Genomic DNA, 9,557 nt, shown 5'->3' on the forward strand with positions numbered 1-9,557 from the left:
ATGAACTTTCTACTGGCCTAGCCCATATTATGACTTGACAGAATAGATCTACTCACAAGGATTCCAAAAAGTCCTTATTTGCATTTTTATAATTTTTCTACGATTTTTAAATGAATTTACAAGTTCACTGCAAAAATTTAAAAACAAATCTAGATATTGCGTAAGGGTCCTTGGTATTTGCAGCAAAGCCCCTAGAAACAATTTTGATATTGCATTTCGGCCCTTGGCCAGAAACAGAGGTACGTAGAGCCAAACCCTAGCTAGGTCGGCGGCGTTCATGCTCCGTCGAGGGGGAGCGGCGATGGCGGGGTCGAGGGTGCCTTCGGTTGGGGCGGGGATGGCCGGGAAGGGGGTCCTCGCTGTGGCTCGAGTGGCGGTGGCAATGGCGTCCTGCGGCGACGGCGCTCCGGTGAGTTGCGGCGGCGGACTCCGGCTGTGGACCTGCGGTGGAAGGAGGAGAGTGAGATGGGAGCGACGGCGCGGCGCGAGCGCGAGGGGGAGCGACGGCGCGGCGCGAGCGCGAGGGTGAGCGACAGCGCGGCGCGAGTGAGGGCGAGCGACGACGCGAGGGCGTGCGACGACCGTTCCAGTGATCTGGGCGGCCGGCGATGGCGGACGCGGCGACGGAGGAGCAGCGGAGATGGCGGACGCGGCGGCGGAGAAGCAGCGAAGATCAAGAAACCAAGTGTTGGGAGAAGAGGAACAAGGCGCACACATATATAGGATGGGGGCCTTTTGTCCCGGGTGGAGCCACCACCCGGGACAAAAGACCCTTTTGTCCCGGGTCGTGGCTCCACCCGAGACAAAAGGTGTTTTTGGGCAGGCCGGGAAAATTCCCAGCCCGCGGCCCACCTTTAGTCCCGGGTGGATCTACCACCCGGGACAAAAGGGGCCCGTTTTCCCTTATTTCCGCCAAATCTTATATTTGTTTTTGTTTCTTTTTACTTCCCTTTTAAAATTGGCTTTCATTTGTTAATTCAGTTAATAAAATTATGATTCCAAAAATTATGGAACAAAATTTCTTATCTCTATATAAACTTGATACACGCAATAAAAATAATTAATTTTCATTCAAGTGATTGGGTCAACGAAATATCTAACTTTTTTGAAATCATATTTGTTATTTTGATCATGCAAAAATATATTAGGTGAACAATTTTTTTCAAACTGTTGCTTTTCGACAGAAAGTGGATTCTATCACGATATTAACGTTTAAAAAGTGAATTTTAGATAAAATTAAGAAATTTCATGATATTAATAAGTAGTGTGTGAGTTTGAGAGATAGTGTGTGTTAGTGAGATTGTGTGTGTTAGTGATAGAGTATAGTGTGTTAGTGTGAATGTAATTTCATGAAATAAATAAAATTAGTTGAGTAATCCATTATTGAATGAAAATTATAATTGAGTCGGGTAATTAAGTGAAAAATATAAAAAATGATATATATAACACATAAAGTATAATTGTACAGTACATATATAATAAAAGTATTCGAATTGCGATTACGTTTTTATACAATAATATAAAATGATTCAAGTACATGAAGGATTAGCGGTAACAGACTTTCTCTTCACAAATATCCCTTGATTATGATCACGGCGCAAGTATGGAGCATCATTATTGGCTAGCAGGATGCAAGTATGGAGCACAAATGTCCACTTCCAAAGGTGGAATGGCAACAAAATTATTATATTCTTCTGACAAGTCTGTCTTGTCCTCCACTCCAATGATGTTTCTCTTTCCTGATAGAACTATGTGTCGCTTAGGCTCATCCTTTTGCTTGTTTATCCTGTTCTTTGGCTTGCTGGACATGTCCTTAATGTAGAAAACCTGAGCGACATCCTAGGCTAGGACAAATGGCTCGTCTCTATACCCAAGATTGTTGAGATCAACTATTATCATCCCATACTCATCTTTTGTTACCCCTCCTCCAGATAGCTTAACCCATTGGCAACGAAATAGAGGCACCTTGAAATTGGGACCGTAATCCAGCTCCTATATCTCTTCAATGTAGCCGTAATATGTGTCCTTTTTTCCATTATTGTCCGTGGCATCCATACGAATACCGCTGTTTTGGTTGGTACTCTTTTTATCTTGGGCTATCGTATAAAATGTGTTTCCATTTATCTCGTACCCTTGGTATGTTAAGATATTCCAAGATGGTCCCCTAGCCAATAAGAACAGTTGTTCACTTATATCCATGTTATGTATTAGATGCTTCCGCAACCAGCTGCAAAAAGTGTTCATGTGCTCACGTGTAATCCATGCCTCAGACTTTTCTGGGAAATTGGAGAGCAGAATTTTCTTGTGTTCCTCGATATATGGGTCAACCAAGGATGATTATTGAAGAACCGTATAATGCGCTTTCTTGAATGAGAAATCATCTGTGCAGACATAAGATTTCTTTCCTAATGTACCCTTTCCAGTTAGTCTCCCCTCATATCGCGATTCAGGGACTCCAATCGGTTTAAGGTGATCAATAAAGTCAACACAAAAGTCAATGACCTCCTCAGTTCCGTAGGCACTAGCGATGCTTCCTTCTGGACGAGTTCGATTACGAACACATTTCTTGAGTACCCCCATGAACCTTTCGAATGGGAACATGTTGTGTAGAAATACTGGTCCAAGGATATCAATCTCTTTCACAAGGTGCACTAGAAGATGTGTCATGATGTTGAAGAAAGATGGTGGAAATATCAGCTCAAAGCCAACAAGACATTGCACCACATCATTTTGCAGCTTTATCAAATTCTCCGGGTCAATTATCTTCTGAGAAACTGCGTTGAGGAAGGCACATAGCTTCACGATGGTTAACCGAACGTTATCAGGCAGAATCCCCCGCAGCACAACCGGAAGAAGTTCGGTCATAAGCACATGACAGTCATGGGACTTGAGATTTGTAAATTTCTTCTCTGCCAAATTTAAGATTCCTTTTATATTGGATGAGTATCCAGATGGAACCTTTATACTGCTCAAGCAGTCAAACATGATTTCTTTCTCTTCCTTGCTAAGAGTATAGCTGGCGGGATTTATGTATTGTCGTCCATTATCTCGCTGTTGTGGATGTAAGGCATCTCGTTCTTCCATACGTTGCAATTATTGATGTGCTTCTACTGTATCTTTTGTCTTTCCGTACACTCCCAAGAATGCTATCAGGTTGACGCAAAAATTCTTCGTGAGGTGCATCACATCAATTGCATGGCGAACATCTAAGACTTCCCAATATGGTAGCTCCCAAAATATAGATTTCTTCTTCCACATGGGTGTCATTCCGTTTTCGTTCGGAACAGGTTGGCTACCAGATCCCTTTCCAAAAATAACTTCTAGATCTTTTACCATATTGAAGACGTCTTTGCCACTACGGTGCATCGGTTTTGTTCGGTGGTCCGCTTGGCGTTTAAAATGCTTGCCCTTCTTTCGTACCGCATGCCTGATGGGAAGAAACCGACGATGACCCATGTATACAACCTTCTTACAGTGAGTCAACCATATATTATCGGTATCATCTAAACAATGTGTGCATGCTTTGTATCCCTTGTTCGAATGTCCTGACAAGTTACTAAGAGCAGGCCAGTCATTGATCGTTACGAACAGCAATGCTCGTAGGTTGAAGTTTTCCTGTTTGTATTCATCCCACATCCGTACACCTTCATCGCCCCAAAGCAATAAGAGTTCTTCGACCAATGGTCTTAGGTACACATCAATGTCATTTCCGGGCTGCTTTAGACCCGGGATAAGCACTGGCATCATGATGAACTTTCGTTTCATGCAGAGCCATGGTGGAAGATTGTACATACAAAGAGTCACAGGCCAAGTGCTATGACCACTGCTCATCTCACCAAAAAGATTCATGCCATCCGTACTCAAACCGAATCTTATGTTTCTCGCATCCAAATCAAATTCAGGGTACGTTCTATCTATTTTTCTCCACTGCGACCTATCAGCGGGGTGTCTCAACATCGAGTATTTCTTGCGTTCCTCTTTGTGCCATCGCATCAACTTAGCATTATCTTTATTTCTAAACAGACGCTTCAAACGTGGTATTATAGGTGAATACCACATGACCTTCGCAGGAACTCTCTTCCAGGGAGGCTCCCCCTCGACATCTCCAGGATCATCTTTTCTAATCTTATAATGCAATGCGCTGCATACGGGACATGCATCCAAATTCTCGTACTCGCCTCGGTAGAGGATGCAGTCATTGGGGCATGCATGTATCTTTTGCACTTCCAATCCTAAAGGACAAACAAGTTGTTTGGCTTCATACGTTGTGGCAGGCAATTTGTTGTCCTTAGGAAGCATTTTTTAACAAGTTTGAGTAATTCACCAAATCCCTTATCGGATACAGCATTTGTCGCCTTCCATTGCAGCAACTCCAAGGTGGTGCCAAGTTTCTTCAATCCATTTTGATAATCTGGGTACAACAACTTACGGTGGTCCTCTAACAACTTCTGGAACTTCAACCTCTCCGTTTCACTCTCGCAGTCTGCCTGCACATTGTGCAATGCTTGCCCCAGATCGTCGCTGGGATCATTTTCTGCTACATCTACTTCGGGCTCTTCCATGGGAATATCGTCATCGAATGCACCGATTCCAACATTCTCGGGAAAGTGGTCGTCAAAATCTTCTTCTTCATTGTCTTTCATGGTAACCCCCTGTTCTCCGTGCTTCGTCCAACAAACATACTTCTCCATGAAATCATTTGCGAAAATGTGGCTGTATATGATTCTTGAAGATGAGTAATCCTTATTATTGTTGCAATGAACACACGGGCAGCACATAAAACCATTCTGCTTGTTTGCCTCAGCCACAGACAAAAAATAATGCAGACCATCAATGAATTCTTTCGAACGTCGGTCAGCATTGTACATCCATTGCCGGTCCATCTGCATTTTAAATAAATCGATTTGAATTCTTTACATGTATCGAATAAATAAAATATATCAAACCTAAATTAAACAAAATGTAACATAACATGAATAATTAAAAGATCTGCAATATCCATCATATATCTTGATTAATTAAAAGGAATACTTAATCCATTATAGAACTTAATAAAGGAGTATTATACATGAAACTTAAAAATTCGGACAACAACACATATGTTTTCAACCGTCCTTGCGTTGGAACGCAGAATGCTCTAACGAATTTCTTGCTGGCGCAGAAGAAGATGGCGGAGCTGAAACCTCCGAGTTTGGTGGTGACGAACCGTAAGGCCGCAATAAATCCTCAAGATCAAACGGAGGTTCCTCGCCCCTTGCCATGCATTCTCTATATTCTTTTTCCAAATAACGGAGCACTGCCCTATGAAAAGCATTAGGTTTTTTTTGGACCGACGACCTACTCGAGTTGTGCCCTTCTCTCCAGAAGAACAACAATCACCCCCACCGGCGCCACTCCCTCCAGCTGCTGAAGCCATATTTTACTGAAAAATACCTTTATTTTCCACAAAATTATAAATTCTTACCATTACAATGCAAATATTATTTACTATTACAATTACAATGATCAGATTAATAACTCTTGCAAATAACAATGAATTCATATAAAAAAAGACGAAATGTATCATTAATGGAAAGAAATCTCTAATTAATTGAAAGAAATCTCTATAACTTCTAATTACTTTGACACCCTTCAGTTCCAGGAGTACACTCTTTTCAATATCCAGAAACCCTCTAGAAGAAAAATAAACCTTTATTTTTGAAAATGTATATGTCAGTAACCTCAACCCTGCGGTGATGACACTGTCTTTCGGGGGACACAGTGCGGTACAAGGATGTCACCAATCGGCCAGTCGCAGCACCAACATTTACGATTAATAGGCACAGCACTTGGCACAGACAGTGTGCTCATTGATATGCTCTCAGTACAACAACGGCCATGCTGACTGTGTCAAATATTGTCTTCTTATCAATCGGAAGTGCTGGTGATGCGACTAACCGATTCGCGACGTCCTTATAGCGCATCGTGTATCCCTGAAAGGTAGTGCCATCACCGTTGGATGGAGATTAACAACGTATACTTGTTTCGAAATAAATATTTTTTAGCTTCTAGATGGTTTCAGTGTGAGCCTGAATAAATACATCACTAGAGTGTCAAAATAATCCATTCATAATACAAAAAATTCTAATATACTCATTTCATTAATTCATTCATGAATACAAAAATCAACTATCCACAATATGGTCATATATACAAGTACATCACATGAAGTGTCTACACTTATTCTAAAAATTTCTACTATCCACATACTCATCTAAATCTAAAAGAAAATCACACCTACATATGCAATCTAGCTAAATGTCCAAGAAATGAGCTAGCTACACATTTTCTCTATTTCTAAAGCATGAAATGAGCTATACAAGTCAAGGAAGAAGAGAAAAACAAGCCACAAACCTTTAGCGCCGATGGATGGACGGGAAATCAAAGATCTTCACAAATGTGATGAAGAAATGAGCAAGAACTCCTCTCTCCCGAGCCAATAACAGCAAGAAACAAGTGAGCTGAATGGCTCGGGCGGGGGGAGAGGGAAGGGGATAACGGGGCCAACGAGTTTTGTCCCGGTTGGAGCCACCAACCGGGATAAAAGGCCACCCTTTTGTCCCGGTTGGTGCCTCCAACCGGGACAAAAGGCCCCTGCCCCCCTGGCCCGGCTAGCTGTTGGACCCGGGACAAAAGTCACCTATTGTCCCGGGCCCAAAGACTGTTGGGATAAATGGCCTGGAACAAAGACCTATTCTGTAGTAGTGAATTGGACGATGGCTACAGATGCATGCGCTACGTGTAGACACCTCCTATGGACAGGCTATAGGGTCATGGAGTCTCTCAATAGGCAGGGCCCGTCACTAGACTCTCCTCTACTGCACCAGAGCATTCCATCTCACGGAACAAGCGCTGGTGGTGCGGCACAACCAGGAGCGAAGCTATATACTGCTCCAAACGGCATGCGGGGCGACGCTTCGGTGATTGATGGTGCAGTTACTCCCACCCACGCGTGCCTTGGACTTTCTTTCTTGTTGATCCGATGCTCCCGACCCTCGCCTCATATTCCCATGTGCATCTATCGCTCGTGCACATCCTTAGTTCCCACCCATCCTTGTTCATTTGACAATGATCGTCGATGAGCGCTCCATCGATGTGCCGCGCGACGGCGATGGCGAGCGGCAAGCCGTGGAGCAGCCCGCTCTCGAGGTTCCGCGTGACGGCGACGGCAAGCAGCGTGCCGAGGAGCAGTCCGCTCTCGAGGTTCCGCGTGACATCAACGAGAAGCAATGTGCCGGCAACGAGGAGCAACGTGCCGGTGACGAGGAGCGGCGCGTGGAGCAGCTGGTCATAGCATGCATTAAACTCGGTTCAATCTCTTGCCTTGTTAGCACAGAGAAACTGCCCACCAGTTTCAGCAATAGGCGATGGCCATGGCGGGGATGGAACAATCCGTCTGACTTTCGGGGTGGAAACGGGCGTTTTTTGGGCGATGGCCATGGCGGTCGTTTTTTTGGCGATGATGATGGCGCGCGATTTTCAGATGGTTACCACACTTTTTTTTAGCGATGGCGTGTGCACAGCAGATCTGTGGAGACTAACCAATTAATGAGGACTTAACGACGTATGGTGATTAACAAGGAAAGACAAAATGCCGATTTGCTTTGTTAATTTCTCCTTGGTTTTTTAGTCCTCAACAAAAGGGGCTTGGATAGTTGGATGGAGGGTGATTAGGGGTGCTAATGCAACCCCTAAAATGGGAAAAAAATAATTATGTCCAAATCTATAAAACCTATAAAGTTAGTCCCCACTAAGAGTCATTAACTCTATTTCTCTCAACATGCAAACTATCCACGTCATCATCCATTAGGACCTTCTATTTATGTCTTCTACCGATTTTCTGTGCACAACCGCAAGTCACTATTGCAAGCCATCAATTCTAGCGCAAATGATTCCTCCACCACAACAAAACACACCTGAAAGGAGCTAAAGAAAACCAAAAGCCGTCACTGCAATACGAAGAAACCCAAAGATCGTCCTTGCAATCGAGTTTAAATAACTTCACTCCACCTCCGGCATGTCGTGCCCTACTCGGCACGGCTGTAGCTAAGGGCACTGTCAACTTCATCTTCGGTAATGCCGCTGTCATGCTGTAGGGCTACAACCTCCATGCCCGCCGTCCGCTCCCCAACCATAGCAGCATCTAGAAAAAAAGAGATGAAAGGTCTTTGGTGGTGTTTACGCTCATCTTCAAGGTGTTTGGTTTTCAATATCCTTTTTTATGGTTTTATGATGGGAAGCAAAAGAGGTGGGCAAAGAATAATGTAATAATAAGAATAAAAGGATAAGGATTAAAAGGGATAAAAAGAAAAAGAAGAAAAAAAGAAAGGAGAAAAGGAAAAGGCAGAGAAAATAATCAGGAAAAAATAAAATGAGAGAGACAAAGAAAAAATATAAACAAATAAAAAGAAAAAAATTGTCTCATACTTACGAGTGCTATTTTGTCATCAATCTTTTATTTAGCTAAAATAATATTTCTTCTATGTCTCAAGTCACCTAGTTTTCACCATATTTGCACCCTCCCATGACCCAACTCTATGCACCCATAAAGCAAGTGCACCCCCTCCTATTTATTCTAGCTTCATCATTAGGCACAGCACAATTCATTTCTGCGCCTATTTTTCATCCTGCCTTTGGTGTATGGCATACTTATCCGGTAGGCAGCTTACTCATAGCGCATACTTTGCCCATATATCAGGCATTCATTCCGGATCAGTTGCCTATACATATGGAAACCAAAGACGAGTAAGCAACTTCTAAACACGCATAACTAGATTGATGTAGTTCAACAAGATAATTACGAGTAAGAGTGTTGGGGGATCTTATAATAACTACAACAAAGTATTTTCTCTCTATTTTATGAAGTATAGCTTGAAATTGTGTTGTTTTCTCATGAAAAGAAACTTGACATTAAGCAGTATGGAATATTATGTTCCTAGAATTTGGCATGTTCGAAATAAACTACTTTGCTTTAAACTTGACATGCTTCCTTGTTGTAGAAGTGCGTTTAAATATTTTCTTCGCTCTAGCTCATTTTGTGTTTAAATAGTTGCAGCCACACCTCGAGTTACATGTGAAGACTTGCTGCTTTATGCTATCTATTCAGCCCTTTTTGTAACCTAATGTTCTCTCCATCAATTAACTCTCTTTTGGATACCTCATGACTGCAATCTATGTTATCTCCTACTTCCTCTTTAGTATCTTGGTACTCCACTCTTATTTGAGCAGGTATTCTAAACTATCTACTAAAATACTTAGTAGCTACCTATACTGATCATTAAACGTAATATATGATTTGACAAAATCTATTGTCTCCACATATCATGAAGTCAGCAGTGGAAATGTTGTTGAGATATTTGCATAAAAAGTTGTTATAAATTTATCATTTATAATATCTATTTTAGTATTTTTCAATTGCACCGTACTTACTTTTTATAGATAATAAAAGAAAACTGTAGATAGGGCGCGCGAAGGTGCGCGTTATGTTCTAGTACTCTAGATACTATACACCGTGGAGA

This window comes from Panicum virgatum, chromosome 9K (genome assembly GCF_016808335.1).
Source record: "Panicum virgatum strain AP13 chromosome 9K, P.virgatum_v5, whole genome shotgun sequence".
NCBI lineage: Eukaryota > Viridiplantae > Streptophyta > Magnoliopsida > Poales > Poaceae > Panicum > Panicum virgatum.